Genomic DNA, 17,345 nt, shown 5'->3' with positions numbered 1-17,345 from the left:
TTTTTAACTAAAAGACTCTTGTGATGGTGATAAGTGTTTGTTGTTTTCATTTATATACTCTTGCGACTCTTAAGTAGTACAGTGTACAGTGTGCTTGGAAACCTCTACACTGATGGGCGGTGAATAATGGATCTTTGAGTCAACATTATGGATGGGAAATCTAGAATTGGCTCACACTTTTTTTTAACCTGATGAAAAAATATTGCACATATATATTACAAAGCATACTTACCCTCTTTGTGCCAGCATGTGACTAGTGAGGTGCTTAAGGGGTCGTCTGGCAGGCTTAAACTAAGCAAGACAAGACCCTCTTGAAGCACGCCACTAATCATGGGCCATCAAAGAAAAGTGGGGAGCTACGTCTCTGTTGGGATAATCACATAAGTAGTGCAGATTGGTCTGAAAATTGGGAAATTGGGGCAATTAAGATAATAAAAATATATTAGTACATTTAATTAAGTAGCATTTCCAACACATTTAAAGAGAATGTGCCATCAGAAAACAGTAAATGGCATAGCAATAGAGTGGCTCAGACCCTATTGACTTGCTTGTTGCTCTGGTCTGGACAAAAATCAATGTGTACCTGAATATTAAAGCTGTTGAAGTAAAGTTTGTGTGAGAGTTTTAATCCTAATCGCTGGAAACAATGTTTTTGACTTTAGAACGCTATCCCATAGAGGCCCATCATTCGGGGTATATCTTTTTATTTTTTTAATGAAAACCTGTCAAATCAAAAGTTTATTTGTCCAATATATAACCCTTATATTATAGGACAGGAAAACTAAGTAGATTGATATATAGCTTTGTGAGGAATAAAATAAGTAAAGCATTGTATCCAATTAAATCTCTGTTTATTATGGGATAAGGCATCCAGTGAGTGCTCACACTAAATGACTGACAGCCTTTACTGCCTGAGAGTACACACAGAGAGAGCAGTCAGTCATTGAGTAGGACCACCTACTGGACTACTAAGGGTCTGTTTACATAGACTGATTGGCTGCACTAAACGACCGCCGATCGGTAAACGTTTACTGATCGGCAGTCACTTAATAGCCTGTCTAAATAGGTAGATCACAGTAAATGATGAGCACTGAACGATCTGTAATAGATCACTCAGTGCATGTAGGCCGATTTACCACCTAGAATGATGATCTTTTGTGCGGCACAAAACATAATTTCACATGATGAATGAGCGTTTGCTCATTCATTAGGTGATCGGCAGCCTGTTTACACTGAAAGATAATTGTGAAACAAGCGCTTTTATGAATGCTTGTTCATGATAATCTTTCAGTGTGAATGCAGGTAAGTTCATTAATAAAGATTTATAAAATCTAAGTTATCCTTTCTCTTTTTTCACAAACCTGTATAATAGTCTACTCAGCTTCTTTTGCTTTACAACATTCAGTTCACAGATCAGACTGTTTGCCTTTAAGAATGTATGAATGCCTATTTGAAAATGTAGCGTTAGCCAGTGAACTAGAAACTCGAGCTGTTTGGTGGTTTCAGTAATATGACAGATGTACAATAAAAAAAATATATTGTGGTACCGTATTAGCCAGAGTATTAGTACGGTATTTGCATCAGTATTATCAGCACAATTCACCTATATACTTTGTAACATATAGTCAAATTCCTGTGAGTGGCTAACCTGATACAACAACTTCTTAAGAGTGATGCATTATTTATATGTACATTAATTTTTAGGAAGACTTTATGTAAAAGCAAAGAAAAAGTGGAACTTGCTAGAAAAATACTTACAAGTTAAATCTACTTACCAGAAACTATTGAAGCAGGACTTGAAAGTGCTGCACCACAGTGTAGAGCAATATCTGTGCCACCCCTGATCCAGATTATGACATGCACTGACAAACTCACCAGCTTTATACACCAGAGCTCATCTGATTGTGATGTTATCTAGGAGTCCGTCCTCCTGGCACAAGAGGATCAAAAAGTGACCTTGTCATATGTCTGATAAGAAAACTATAGATTGCTTAACTACATGTATCTTACTCAGTGATTGTTGCGATAAAACCTGGTACATAATAATTAGTTATTTCAACATCTGTATTCATAATATGTATTCTTTGATTTTTAATGTGTCCTATTACAAGTACTTAGAGATATCTATATAATGGAAATATCATCTTTTTTAACTACTGCCGACTCTAACTCAAAAATATCTCCCGGATCCGCACATTCCTCAACCATGAATCTGCAAAAACACTAGTGCATGCCCTCATCATCTCCCGCCTCGACTGCTGCAACCTCCTGCTCTGTGGCCTCCCTTCCAACACTCTTGCACCCCTCCAATCTATCCTAAACGCTACTGCCCAACTAATCCACCTGTCCCCCCTCTAGTCTCCGGCCTCTCCTCTCTGTCAAATGCTTCACTGGCTCCCCATTGACCAGAGACTCCAGCTCAAAACTCTAACCATGGCATGCAACGCCATCAACAACCTGTCCCCTCCATACATCTGTGACCTAGTCTCCCAGTACATACCTACACGCAACCTACAATCCTCACAAGATCTCCTTCTCTACTCCCCTCTCATCTCCTCTTCCCACAATCGCATACAAGATTTCTCCCGTGCATCCCCCCTACTCTGGAACTCTCTACCCCAAAGCATCAGACTCTCGTCTACCTTGGAAATCTTCAAAAGGAACCTGAAGACCCACCTCTTCCAACAAGCCTACAACCTGCATTAATCATCGCTCCACCATACCGCTGCATGACCAGCTCTACCCTCACCTACTGTATCCTCACCCATCCCTTGTAGATTGTGAGCCCTCGCGGCCAGGGTCCTCTCTCCTTCTGTACCAGTTTGCCGTAGCCTTTTTGTTCAAGATTATTGTAATGGTTTTTGCTATGTATACCCCCTTTTTCACATGTAAAGCGCCATAGAATAAATAGCGCTATAATAATAAATAATAATAATAATACTGTAAGGGCTTATTCTTATCAAATGTGTTAGAAAAAAGATAGTGGCATTCATATGTGCCATATGGCTATAATTTACATTGGGTTATGTGGTAAATTTACTACAAAGCATTAGGATTAGTGATGATGGAGCGCTAAAATGTTCAAGTGCTCGGTACTCGAATCGAGCAGGTCGCACGTTAGTACAGGCTCGACTCGAGTGATGAGTATAATGGAAGTCAATGGAAAACTCAAGCATTTTTCCTGAAGACCCTAACAGGAGGGCTGGGGAGGCCGTAAAATTGCTGAAATGGATGGAAACAGAGCTCAAGCGGAATGGGAACATAATGGGGAAGATGCATCTCTGGCTCCCTGGTCGCTGCTGGGATAAAATGGATTTTACAGGAAAAAATGTTAGAAAACATTCTTTCCTGCATAATGACTTGTATATAAGGCAAAATTAAAAAGAGGGGAAAAAAAACGCTTCCTCCATCCCTTAATAGCCAGGTAATCTCTCACTGTATTCCCCGTCGCCTATGACTAGAGTAGATGACATAGTAGAGGGGGAAATAAAACTATACCCACCGCTAGTCACCGGTAAATGTAATTTTAACATTTTACTTTTTACTATCTTATCTGGGCATGTGGTGTGTGTGACTTGGTGAGACACATCCTGTTTAATGTATAAAGGAGGGACTCTGAAACTCACAAAGCCTGGTTACACACGCACACTGATATGGTGCTGCGCACATGTCTGTGTGTTCAAATGAACCACGTGTCCGTATAACCCACACATGGGCATGTCGGTTTTTTTCTGGCAGCACGGACGTCAATACGTCCTGCACATATGCAAACAGATTACATAAAGTGTCACATCTCTATGCCGTGACACCTACAATAGAATTCGGAATAGAAATGACAGATTTAGGTGTTAGATGTGCAAAGATAGAGAATAGATAGATATGGTGTACATAGATATAAAGATATCTGTGAGATATATAATTAGTGCTGTTCGCATGTAGGTTACTGTACATGTATTTAGCTAAATAAATGAAAAAAACGGTGGAATCACCCAACATGAATGCGACCAAGTATAGAGATATCCTGGATGAAAACCTGTTCCAGAGTGCTCTGGACCTCAGACTTGGCCGAAGGTTCACCTTCCAACAAGACAATGACCCTAAGCACACTGCTAAAATAACAAAGGAGTGGCTTCAGAACAACTCTGTGACCATTATTGACTAGCCCAGCCAGAGCCCTGACCTAAATCCAATTGAGCATCTCTGGAGAGACCTGAAAATGGCTGTCCACCAACGTTCACCATCCATGCTGACGGTACTGGAAAGGATCTGCAAGGAAGAATGGCAGAGTATCCCCAAATCCAGGTGTGAAAAACTATTCAATACCGAGCAAAGGGTCTGAATACTTATGACCATGTGATATTTCAGTTTTTCTTTTTAAATAAATTTGCAAAAATTTCTACATTTCTATATTTTTTCAGTCATGATGGGGTGCAGTGTACTTCAATGAGAAAAAAAATGAACGTTTTAGAATTTACCAAATGGCTGCAATGAAACAAAGAGTGAAAAATTTAAAGGGGTCTGAATACTTTCCGTACCCACTGTATATTATATAGAGTCATTACAAACAGAGTGATCTATTTCAAGTGTTTATTTCTGTTAATGTTGATGATTATGGCTTACAGCCAATGAAAACACAAAAGTCATTATCTCGGTAAATATAGAATAGAATTATAACAACAGCTTGAAAAATGTTTTTAAAATCCGAAATGTTGGCCTACTGAAATGTATGTTCAGTAAATGCCCTCAATACTTGGTGGGGGCTCCTTTTGCATTAATTACTGCATCAATGTGGCGTGGCATGGAGACGATCAGCCTGTAGCACTGCTGAGGTGTTATGGAAGCCCAGGTTGCTTTGATAGCAGCCTTCAGCTCGTCTGCATTGTTGAGTCTGGTGTCTCTCATCTTCCTCTTGACAATACCCCATAGATTCTCTATGGGGTTAAGGTCTGGCAAGTTTGCTGACCAATCAAGCACAGTGATACTGTTGTTTTAAAACCAGGAATTGGTACTTTTGGCAGTGTGGACAGGTACCAAGTCCTGCGGGAAAATGAAATTTCCATCTCCAAAAAGCTTGTCGGCAGAGGTAAGCATGAAGTGCTCTAAAATTTCCTGGTAGACGGCTGCGCCGACTTTGGTCTTGATAAAACACAATGGAACTACACCAGCAAATGACATGGCTCCCCAAACCATCACTGATTGTGGAAACTTCACACTAGACCTCAAGCAGCTTGGATTGTGTGCCTCTTCACGCTTCCTCCAGACTCTGGGACCTTGATTTCCAAATGAAATGCAAAATTTACTTTGCATTTACCTAGTGTCAATGACTGCCTTCTGGACATCTGTCAAGTCAGCAGTCTTCCCCATGATTGTGGAGCCTACTGAAACAGACTAATGGACCTTTTTAAATGCTTAGGAAGCCTTTACAGGTGTTTTTTGTTAATTATTCTAATTTACTGAGATAATGACTTTTGTGTTTTCATTGGCTGTAAGCCATAATCATCAACATTAACAGAAATAAACACTTGAAATTGATGTAATGACTATATAATATGAGTTTCACTTTTCGTATTGAAGAACTGAAATAAATTAACTTTTTGATGATATTCTAATTTAGTGAGATGCACCTGTAAAAACAAAAATAAACAAAGTTCACATATTATCACGTATCGCCGCATCCGTAGCCTGACATATAAAACTGTCACACTAGTTAACTCCTTCAGTGAGCACTGTTAAAAAAATAAATTAAAAACTTGGCAAAAATCTTTGCTTTTTCATCATACTGACGAACAAAAAGTGGGATAAAAAGTCGAATGTAAATAAAAATAGTATAGCAGGAAATGACATTTTGTACTGCAAAAAACAAGCTGCCATACTGCTCCATCAGTGGAGAAATAAAAATGGTATAGCTCTCAAAATAAAGCAATGAAAAGTAACTCTTTTTCTTATAAAATATATTTTACTGTGTTAAAGCGGCAAAACATAAGAAAATGATTTAAATTTGATACTGCTAATCGTACTCACCCAAAGAATAAAGCTGCCTCATCACTTTTACCACACAGTGAACGGTATAAAAAAAATCCCAAAACAATTCCTGAATTGCTGTTTTTTGTTCATTCTGCCTCCCAAAAATTGGAGGCAATCAAAAAGGGCTATGTGTCCAAAAATTGTACCAATAAAAATGTCAACTCGTCTCACAAAAAACAAGCCCTCACTTGATTCTACCGGCGGAAATATAGAAAATGATAGCTCTCAAAATATGGCTATGCAAAAACTTTGTTTTGCAAAAAAGCATTTTTTAATCTGTGAAAGCAGCCAAACATAGGAAAAAAATATATAAGGGTATGTGCACACGATGCAGAAATGAAGCAGAAAATTTCTGCATCATTTCTGCATCTCCCTGGCAGAAAAAACGCATGCAGATTGTGCATGCGTTTTTCCTGCAGAATACATGTGGATTCACATGCGTTTCCACATGCGTTTCCGCATGCAGATTGACAAGCACTTTCCAGGCGATTTTAGCATCACCTGGAAAGTGATTGTGACAACTAGGTCACACTATATAAATCCATGCAGCCGGCATGGATTTATATAGTGTGACCCGAGAGAGTGTATATACTTACCTCCAATGGTCCGCGCTGTCCAGCTCAATCCGTTCTCCGTCGCCGGCAACTTTGAATTGAAAGACCTGCCGACGTCAGCGTCACGTGACCCGTCACATGGCTCTGACGTCAGCGCAGGTCCTTCAACTCAAGTGCCGGGAACCAAGCAGGAGCGGTGCGCGGGCCGACAGAAGGTAAATATACATTTATTTTTTATTTTATTCTTTTTTTACAGCTTTTTTAATGGTACTTGGGTGTGGATGAGACTCTCCTCTCCTCCACACCCGGGTACCATCCGCACATTAGAACGCGGCAATAACGCAAGTACAAATGCAGTCTTGCGGAATTGGCGCATTCTAATGCAAGTCAATGGCGGCGAAAACGCCGCGTTTACGCAAAATTAATTGACATGCTGCGGATTTTTGAGCGCAGCATTTACGCTGCGGAAAAATCCGCATCATGGGCACAGCACATGCGGATTTCAATTGGGGAACATTGCTGCCCTTCTACCATGCGTTTTTAATGCGTTTCCGCAGCGTTTACGCAACTGCAAAAACGCTGCGGAAACGCATTAAAAACGCATCGTGTGAATTCAGCCTAAATCTGGTATTGCTGTTATCGTACTGACCTAAAGAATAAAGTTGTCTAATCACTTATACTGCACGAGGAATAGTGTAAAAAACAAAGAGAACAAATTCTTGACCTGCTGTTTGTTCATTCGCTACAGAAATGCCGAACATGTGGATGCTAAACGTGGTTTAGTCACACTGGGGCTCAGAAGGCAGGAGGGCATTTGGATTTGGCATCGCTGAATTTTCTGGATTCCTTTTGGGGGAGCAAGGGGCCATAGTGCTTTTCAAGAGCCTTTGTGCTACCAGTAGCGTGGAAGCCCCCTATATTTCCATTGACAGATGACAGACCTGAGTGGGGGCTTTTTTGTAGATTGAGTTGAAGCTTTTATTGGGAACATTTTACATAACATATTGGATCACATTTATCCTGCACTCTGCGCTGAGCGCTTACACCTGGGTTTCCATGTAAATCTCTAAAATAGGTGATTCAGACTTAACCCCCGGCAGAAGATTCCCTGTAATGAGGCAGATGGAGACAATATCGACCCGTCCTGCCGATGATCTGTATATGGAGTCTGCAAATGATTCTACTATAATTTGTTCTCCAAAAGTCAAATAGCGCTTCATCCCTCCCAAGCCTCGCCGTGTGGCTAAGCAGTACTGTACAGCCACATATGGGGTATTTCCATGTTCAGCAGAAATTGTGTGACACATTTTGGTGCCATTTTTTCCAATTTCCCCATTTGAAAATGTAAAATCTGGTGCAATAACAAAATTTTTGTGATAAACATATAATTTTTTTTTTCACTGCCCAATGACAGAAAATTCTGTGACACACCAATGGTGTCCATATGATCACTGCACCCCTAGATGAATTCATCGAGAGGTGTAGTTTGTAAAATGGGGTCACTTATAGGGGGTTCTGCTGTTCTGGCACTTCAGGGGCTCTTCTAGTGGGTCAAGGCACCTGCAAACCATAACGGCAAAACCTGCACTATAATAGGGCGCGCCTTACCTTCTGAGGTTTCTACTGTGCCTCAAAAGTAGTTCCCGATTACATTTAGGATATTGGCGCACTGTGGAGAAATTGCACAACAAACTGTGTGGTCCATTTTTTCCTATTAGCCCTTATACAAATTAAAAAGTTGGGGCTAAAACAAAATTTTAGTGGTAAAAATGTAATTATTCTTTCTTCACCATTATTCATTATTATTTTGCTCTCCAAAAGTCAAATTGTGCTTCTTCCCTTCCGAGCCCTCCCGTGCGCCCAAACAGTAGTTTTTCACCCCATGCGGGGTATTGTTGTACTCAGGAGAATTTGCACAACAATTTTTATGGTCCATGTTCTCCTGTTACAATTATGAAAATTAAAAAATTGGGGCTAAAGCAATATTTTTGTGGGGAAAAAGTAAAATTTTCATTTTTTCCTTTCACATTGCTTTAATTTCTGTGAAGCCCTTAAAGGGTTAATAAACTTTTTGATTGTGGCTTTTAGCACTTTAGTGGTGTAGTTTTTAAAATGGTGTCACTGTACCTCCTTATAATAATAATGACCCTGAACCTCCTTATAATAATATAATATAAACTTTCTTATAATAATAATGCCTCCTGCACTTTTCCTATAATGGTAATGATTCCCCGGTGTGCCTCCCTATAATAACGACCCCCTCCCTCACACTATTGTGACTCCTTATAATAATGCCCCTGAGCAGGGGTGTATAATGAAATCATGGGATCCCAAAGCATGATGGCCCGCATACACAATCAACTGCAGTGATGCGGAAAGAAACTGACACCAGACTAGGTTTGTCTGTCCCTATGGTTTTCAGCTGGATCTTTAAACTGCGGTGGCGTTTCAGAGAAAAATATACTCGGCTGCAATGGTGCAGCCAGTGTCTGATTTAAGCTGCCCATGGTTTGGGCAGCATGAATGGACTGACAGCACCCCTTTAAGTATTACTTCACTGTTGTTACGGTCCTTGTCTCAGGCTTTCTATTTAACCCATGACCAAAATAAACATTGCTGCGGTTACTAGAGATGAACGGATCAGCCAAACTTCGAATTCGCCTATTTGCGCGTATTTTCACAGGATGTCCTTTATTCTGCACTGCTGTCTCTCTAGAGGCACAGATTGTTTCCGCACATGTGTGTGCAAAGTCACAGAGCATTTTGTTGAATCTGCCCGGAAGCAAAATACCCCCAAAAATCTGCATTTTGGCGAATGCAGATCTTTGTAATTTTTTTTGCAGAATTCAATTCCACTTGAATATATTTTCTCATCTTTAGTGGTTACTATCTCCCAAAATATAAAGGGTTGTTCGATACAACTAGACATTTTTAAAGGGATGTGAAAAGAGGTTTTTCAATACAGCAAATTGAATTAAAAGCAAAAATACTTTATTATGACTTCATTAAAATAGTAGCATGGGCATGAAAAATATATCTAATAGATCTAAAAGATATATATATTTTATGCCCTTCCTATTATCTTAATGAAATCACAGTACAGTATTTTTGCTTTTAATTCACCTTCCGTGATTAAAAAATCTCTTTTCACAACTTTGAACAAAGCTGTTTGATATCTCACAAGCTTTATCCATGCATAGTGGAGTGGATTGCCCAGGAAACCAGACTGAACAGCATACATATATTGGATGGGGTGAGCTGTATCTACAAACTTTTTAAAGGGAGCCTGTCATGTAAAATAACGTTATTAGCATTCAGATATGGGGTTAATGTGCAGGTTGTTAGCAATCTGACACCATGCGGCCTGTCAGCATTAGATCTGGCTGTCAGTTGGAGGGAATAAAGTTAATTTCCTCCTGGCAGCGGGGCTTTCAGTGTCAGAATGCTATTAACCTGCAGATTAACCGCATATCTGCAGGTTAATAGCTTATTTTACATGACTAGTTTCTTTTAAAGCAAAGGAGAAGCTTTTAAGCTTTTCATAAATTTAGTGGCAGATTATGTTTCTTCAGAAATATTAGCACTCTAAATGCTTTGTCCTTTGTGTTTGTTTTTTTGTCAGGTTTGCAAAACTTTCATTGCAACATATATCAGTCATTTTTTTTTTATTTGACCACTTACTGTTATGCCAATATACATTCATATGATACAATGTCATCAGACATTACAAAGTTCAGAGCCAAGTGGTGATGCTCAGGAGGAAACTATCCACATCTCCTGAGAAGAGTAAAGGTTACATTTTTTTTCACTTAAACAATAACCATAATAAACTTTAGCAAACCCTGACATGATTTCCGTGATCATGAAATATTGAGCAGAGGTGAATGAAAATGGTATAGTTGAAGTTTAAATTGTGTAATGTACACACTGAGTACATTGTATTCACATATAGCTTAAACTAGAGGTGATAAACCTGTCAACCACAAGGAAAGTCAAGTATCATTATACCCCTGAAAGTCGACTATTGAAACGTACAGTGCAAAACATTGACTAGCAATGAGTAAGTAGATGCAATTTTCTCCAGTTTTGTAGATTTGAGAATCTGGGTGAACTGATTGGACCTGATCGGGATTCACATGTAATAGATATAACAGCATATTCTACTGTTTACATAGCCTGCACATATGGCTAGTTAGCAAATCATATGGATTGATTCATTCGTTCCTAAGATTTCAGGGGGGGGCATTTATCATTGCATTTGCACCAACAACTTTGCACAAATTGTGACACTTTATTGTTGTAAATGTCAACACCAAATTATCAATATTTTTACACCATGTAAACCACTTTTTAGTTACTAACTATCCCAATCGTTAAAATGATGAGAAAAAGGTATTGTTAATCTTGTGATTGCATTTCTACATAAAAGTCCCAAAAAAGCTGCATAATGTAGAGAGGTCATACAGGTCTAAATAAAACCGTGGAACAAATGCATTTGCATTGAAACAATATTTAACATACATAAAAAGACTCAATTTGCACACATTTCACCGTCAACATGCAACATTTAACACATTGATCCCCTGCTCATTTCTAACATTAGAAAATATACCAAACATTCTTTAAAAGTGCTTGTAATTTGTGCAAAATTTCATTTGACACATTGGTCTAAGGGTTTTTATCTTACATTGGGAAATGTACTAATATTCTTTAAAAGTTATGGTGCAACATTTAATAAATATGGAGTATCGGAATTAAAGCAAGTAATATAAATGTTTGTCACAAACTAGGCTATTTTTGATAAATGTGAGTCTGTTTGACTAGGGATCCTCCAGTTGTAACCTTTCTTCATACTGAGCAGTATTTCCACCTCATTTAATGTGTTAAGCATTATAAATCAGTGTACTTTATGGTCAGTTGCCTACTATGGACATTAAAGTCTACCATTAATAATCACTGTACTTCTGTCCATGTGTGACTGACAAAGGGGGGGCCAGGCTCGCTGATTTTATCATGTTGGCAATATTTGGGTATTCTAATATTTTTTCAGTTAAATCATTTTCCTAATATGATTAACCAGAAACACCAGATCTGAAGCTAGACTAGGGAAATCTTTTAGCAATTTGCTTGTCTAAGCTGCAGGATATTTGATTTCCCCACTGCCTCCTTGCTTTACTTTTGGATTATTACTGCAGCTTATAAATGTAAGTTAGAAATTTTATATATAGAGATTCCAAGTCCGATTTATCATTCCAGATCCCTCTGAACCAGAGGTACAGTACAATTTAAATGCACTATTTCTCAATGTTCATTTCACATGCATATGATTCCTCATTACCATACACCCAGCATTATTTTACCATACACTATTAGCAGTCTGCAGTATTATAATGCATATTTGTATGTATACATGTCATTATGCCAATCTACAATAAAAGCAATGTAGCTTTCATCTCCTAAATATTATCTTCATCTGTGTTTAATGCTGCAATGGTGACTGTATGTACTACTGGGGAAATTATAAATGTGAAGTACTATATTCTCTTTATGGAGTGTGGAGAATGCCCCTGTTGTATACATAATGGATAGTAAATCTGAAGTTCAAACTGTATTATAAATGATTGCATTCATATATGTGGATGAATAGCTTTTAGTATAGGATAGGCTTTTAGCATCAATTTGGACTTCATAGAAAACAATCCTCCAATAGATCAGTCAAAAGAATATATGCTAAATCATATAGTTACATAATTACATAGGTTGAAAAAAGACACAGGTCCATCAAGTTCAACCTTTCTCAATCAAGTATACATTATCTTATTTTTTAAATGCTATATAAGTATTTAAAAAAGTCTGGATTTATTTATTGAAAAATGTTTTTTTTTCTTGATTTTGTCTGATAAAATACAATAGAAAAATGATTTATTTTTTTTTTACTTTTTTTTTCATTTTGAACTTCTTTGGTTAGTCTCACTAAAGGACCTGAAGATGTAACAAAAATGCCTGTTTTCTGTTGTATTATTTCAGACAAAATAAAAAAAAAATTACATTACTTGCATTACCATGTCAGTAACAAACTGAAATATCTATTCATGAAATATATAAGTACATGTGTGGTTAATACAAAGAACTTTGCACATGAATTATTCCTTCTAAGGGCACTACAAATGACTAGAGGATGGCTCTTAACCTCTTCATTCCCAAGCCTGTTTTCACCTTCCTGACCAGGCCAAATTTTTCAATTCTGATCAGGGAAATTTACGTGGTAATAACTCTGTAATGCTTATTCCAATGATTCTGAGTTTGTTTTTTCGTGACACACTGTACTTCATATTAGTGGTAAATTTATCTCGATATCATTTGCGAGTACTAATGAAAAAATAGGAAATTTGATGAGAATTTTGAAAAATTCGCAATTTTTGAACTTTACATTTTTATGCCCTTAAAACAGATAGTCATACCACTAAAATTAATTCATAAATAAAATTTTTTACATGTCTACTTTACATCAGCATATTTTTTTAACTAAGCTGTTTTTACTTAGGAAGTTAAAAGGGTTAAATGTTTATCAGCAATTTTTCCAACAAAATTTACAAAACCAATTTTTTCAGGGACCACTTCACATTTGAAGTGACTTTGAGGAGTCTATGTGACAAAAAATAACCAAACGTGACACCATTCTAAAAACTGCACCCCTCAAAGTGCTCAAAACCACATTCAAAAAGTTTATTAACCCTTTAGGTGCTTCACAGGAATTAAAGTAATATGGAAGGAAAGATTAAAAATGTTATACAAAAATGTTGCCTTAGCCCCAAATTCTTCATTTTCACAAGGGTAACATTAGCAAATGGACCTCAGAATTTGTTGTGCAGTTTCTCCAGTAAAAGATAGCAGAGTGCAAAATTTGCTGGGATAGATAGTGGATTCCATGTCATGTTTGCACAGCAACTGATGTGCCTAAACAGTGGAAACCCCACACAAGTGACCCATTTTGGAAACTATACCCCTCAAGGAACTTATATAGAAATGTGGTGAACACCTGGAACCCACAGGTGCTTCAAAGAATTTTATAACATTAAGCTGTGAAAGTGAAAAAAATCCTTTTTTCCTAGAAAAATTTTGCTTTTGCCCCAAATATTTAATTTTCACAAGGGTAACAGGAGAAAATGGGCCACAAAATATTTGTTGTGCAATTTTTCCTGGGTACACCAATACCCCATATATGGTGGAAAACTGCTGCTTGGGTGCACGGCAGGACTTGGAAGGGAAGAAGCACTGTTTGACTTTTGGAGCGCAAACTTGGTTAGGATAGCAGATGCCATGGCGCCTTTGCAGAGCTCCTGATATACCTAAACAGTGGAAACTCCTACACAGGTGACCCACTTTTGGAAACTACAATCCTCAAGGAGTTTATCGTGAGGTGTGGTGAGCACCTTGAACCCACAGGCACTTCACAGAATTTTATAACATTGAGCTGTTAAAATGGAAAAAAAATCCCAACAAAAATGTTGCTTTAGCCCCAAATTTTTCATTTTCACAAGGGTAACAGGAGAAATGAACCTCAAAATTTATTGTGCAATTTCTCCTCAGTATGCCAATACCACATTGTGGTGGAAAACTACTGCTTGGTCCAGCGGCAGGGCACAGAGGGGAAGGAGCACCAATTGACTTTTGGAGCATAAAATTAGCTGGAATAGATAGCAGATGCCATGTTGCGTTTGCAGAGCCACTGATGTGCCTAAACAGTGGAAACCCACAAAAGTAACTCCATTTTGGAAACTATACCCCTCATGGAACTTATCTAGAGGTGTGGTGAGTACTTTGAACCCACAGGTGCTTCACAGAATTTTATAACGTTGAGCCTTTTTTCCCACAGAAATATTGCTTTAGCCCCAAATATTTCATGTTTGCAAGGGTAACAAGAGAAAATGGACCACAAAATTTGTTGTGCAATTTCTTCTGGGTCCACCGATACCCCAGATGTGGTGGGAAATTGCTGTTTGAGTGCATGGCAGGGCTCAGAAGGGAAGGAGCACTATTTGACTTTTAGAGCGTAAAATTGGGTAGGGTAGCAGGTGCCATGTTGCATTTTCAGAGCTCCTGATGTGACTAAACAGTGGAAACTCCCCCGCAAGTGACCCCATTTGGGAAACTACACTCCTCAAGGAATTTATCTTGAGGTGTGGTGAACACCTTAAACCCACAGGCGCTTCACAGAATTTTATAACGTTGCTTGGTGAAAGTGAAAAAATTAATTTTTCCAACAAAAATGTTGCTTTAGCCCCAAATTTTTCATTTTCACAGGGCAAAGGAGAAAATGGAGCGCAAAATTTATTTTGCAATTTCTCTTGAGTACGCCGATACTCCATATGTGGTGGAAAACTACTGTTTGGGTGCATGGCAGGGCTCGGAAGGGAAGGAGCACCATTTGAGTTTTGAAGCGCAAAATTTGCTGGGATAGCGGACGCCATGTCACGTTTGCACAGCACCTGATGTGTCTAAACAGTAGAAACCCCACACAAGTGACCCCATTTTGGAAACTACACCCCTCAAGGAATTTATCTAGAGGTGGGGTGAGCACTTTGAACCTACAGGTGCTTTACAAAATTTTAGAACATTGAGCTGTGAAAATTAAAAATACATTTAAGTACTGTTTGGGCACACGGCTCAGAAGGGAATGAGCGCCATTTGAATTCTGGAGCATAATTTTGGCTGTAATAGATTGTTGATACTATGTTGCATATGACTGATATGCAAAAACAGCAGAAACCCCAAACAAGTGACACCATTGTCAAAACTACACACCTCAAGGAATTTATGTATGGGTATTGTAAGCATCTAGATCCTACAGTTGCTTCACAGAACTTTATAACAATAGGCTGTGAAAATTTAAAAATTTCATTTTTTACACAAAAATGTTGCTTTAGCCCCAAATTTTTCATTTTCCCAAGAGAAGCATGAGGAATTAGACCACACAATTTGTTGTGCAACTTTTCTCGAGTACGATGATGCTCCATATGTGGGGGAAAATTACTGTTTGGGTATGGAAGGGAAGGAACGCTATTTGGATTTTGGAGCGCCATTTTGGCTGGAATAGATTGCAGACGCCATGTCACATTTGAAGAGCCCCTGGCGTGCGAAAACAGCAGAAACCCCAACAAGTGACCCCATTTTGGAAACTACACTTCTTGAATAACTAATCTAGTGGTGTAGTGAGCATTTTTAACTCTCAGGTGATTCACAAAATTGTATAACATAGGGCTGAGTAAATGAAAAATTACCATTTTTTTCCACAAAAATGTTGCTTTGGCCCCAAATTTTAATTTTTTTAGAAGGAGTAATAGGAGAAAACGAACAGTACAATTTGTTGCGCAATTTCTCCTGAGTACGCCTCAAAAACTACTTTTGAAACTCCATGGGTGTCTTCCAGAAACAAGCAGCAATGGATATTGCTGAGTGAAAATTGCAAATCTGCCATTGTAGTGCCCAGTACGTTGCAATACCCATACATTGTGCCCAGCTCGTGCTTCTGGAGAAACGCACTCCGTAAATTAAACGGGCTCTCATTGCTACACAAATGTCAAACATGTGAACACTAAATGTGGCTTAGGCACACTGGTGCTCAGAAGGGAGGGGGCATTTGGATTTGGGAACGCAGAGTTCACTGGATTTCTTTTGGGAGGCGAGGAGCCATAGCGCTTTTCTAGAGCCTTTGTGCTATCAGTAACGTGAAAGCCCCCTATATTTCTATTGACAAATGATGGACCTGAGTGAGGACTTGTTTTTTCTGGATTGAGTTTAAGCTTTTATTGTGAACATTTTAAATAACACTTTGGATCACGTTTATCCTGCACTCTACGCTGTGCACTTACATTGGGATTTCCATCTAAATCTCCAAATGACATGATTCAGATGAAACCCTCGAAGAATCCATTCCTTATAATGAGGCAGCAGAGTTACTCTGGATTCCATCTGGCCTTTGTTCAGCAGTGTCTTACTTTTGAAAAGTACACAAAAATGTGGTCCATCGCATTTTTATGCAAGCTTAATGAGACAGACAGCGCCGGATCATAGGCCAGAGAGAGTCCAAAGTTTCCCATCTGTCTCATTAAAGGGAATTTTCCATTAAGGGTTCCGTCTGAATCACGTATTTCAGAGATTTACATGGAAACCCTGTTGTAAGCACTCAGCCTAGCGTGCAAGATTAATGTTAGCCGAGCCTTACTGCGCTCTTTGGAAGGCAGAATAAACAAATCAACAGCAAGTGAACAATTGGTTTTATTTATTTTTTAAGCCGTTCCTCGTGCGGTATAAGTGATTAGATTACTTTATCCTTCGGGTTGGTGTGACTACAGCAATACCAAATTTAAGTAGGTTTTTTATGTTTGGTTGCTGTCACACACTTTTTACAAAAAAAGTTTTTTCATCGCCATATTTTGAGAGCTATAATTTTCCTATGTTTTTGAAAACAGAGTCATGTGAGGGCTTGTTTTTTGTGGGATGACATGAAAATTTTTATTGGTACCATTTTCAGGCACATAAAATTTTTTGACCGCTTTCAATTCCGTTTTTTGAGAGGCAGAATGAACAAAAACGTGCAATTCATTAATTGTTTTTTTTTTTTTTTATCGTATCCGTACGATTACAGAGGTATCACATTTATATAATTTTTTTATATGTTGCCGCTTTTACACAATAAAATCAATTTTATTGAAAAAAGAATTTTGCATTGCTATTTTCGGAAAGCTATAGCTTTTATATTTCTTT

At 38.3% G+C, this 17,345-nt stretch overlaps 1 protein-coding gene across 1 annotated transcript in view; it reads right to left on the bottom strand.

Annotated features, from left to right (window-relative positions):
* The window catches only part of SCD (stearoyl-CoA desaturase), a 36,594-nt gene extending 34,691 nt beyond the window's left edge, over window positions 1-1,903 (bottom strand). The window contains exon 1 of the mRNA XM_073685741.1: window positions 1,776-1,903. The gene's annotated coding sequence lies outside the window, so the exon portion shown is untranslated. The remainder of the gene's footprint in view (window positions 1-1,775) is intronic.
* Between the last annotated feature and the right edge of the window lie 15,442 nt (window positions 1,904-17,345).

The sequence above is a fragment of the Phyllobates terribilis genome, unplaced genomic scaffold, assembly GCF_046119375.1.
Source record: "Phyllobates terribilis strain yellow unplaced genomic scaffold, ASM4611937v1 Scaffold_5__5_contigs__length_657084704, whole genome shotgun sequence".
Lineage (NCBI taxonomy): Eukaryota > Metazoa > Chordata > Amphibia > Anura > Dendrobatidae > Phyllobates > Phyllobates terribilis.
Note: the sequence above shows the minus strand (reverse complement) of the source record. Positions and strands in the feature narration are given on the sequence as shown.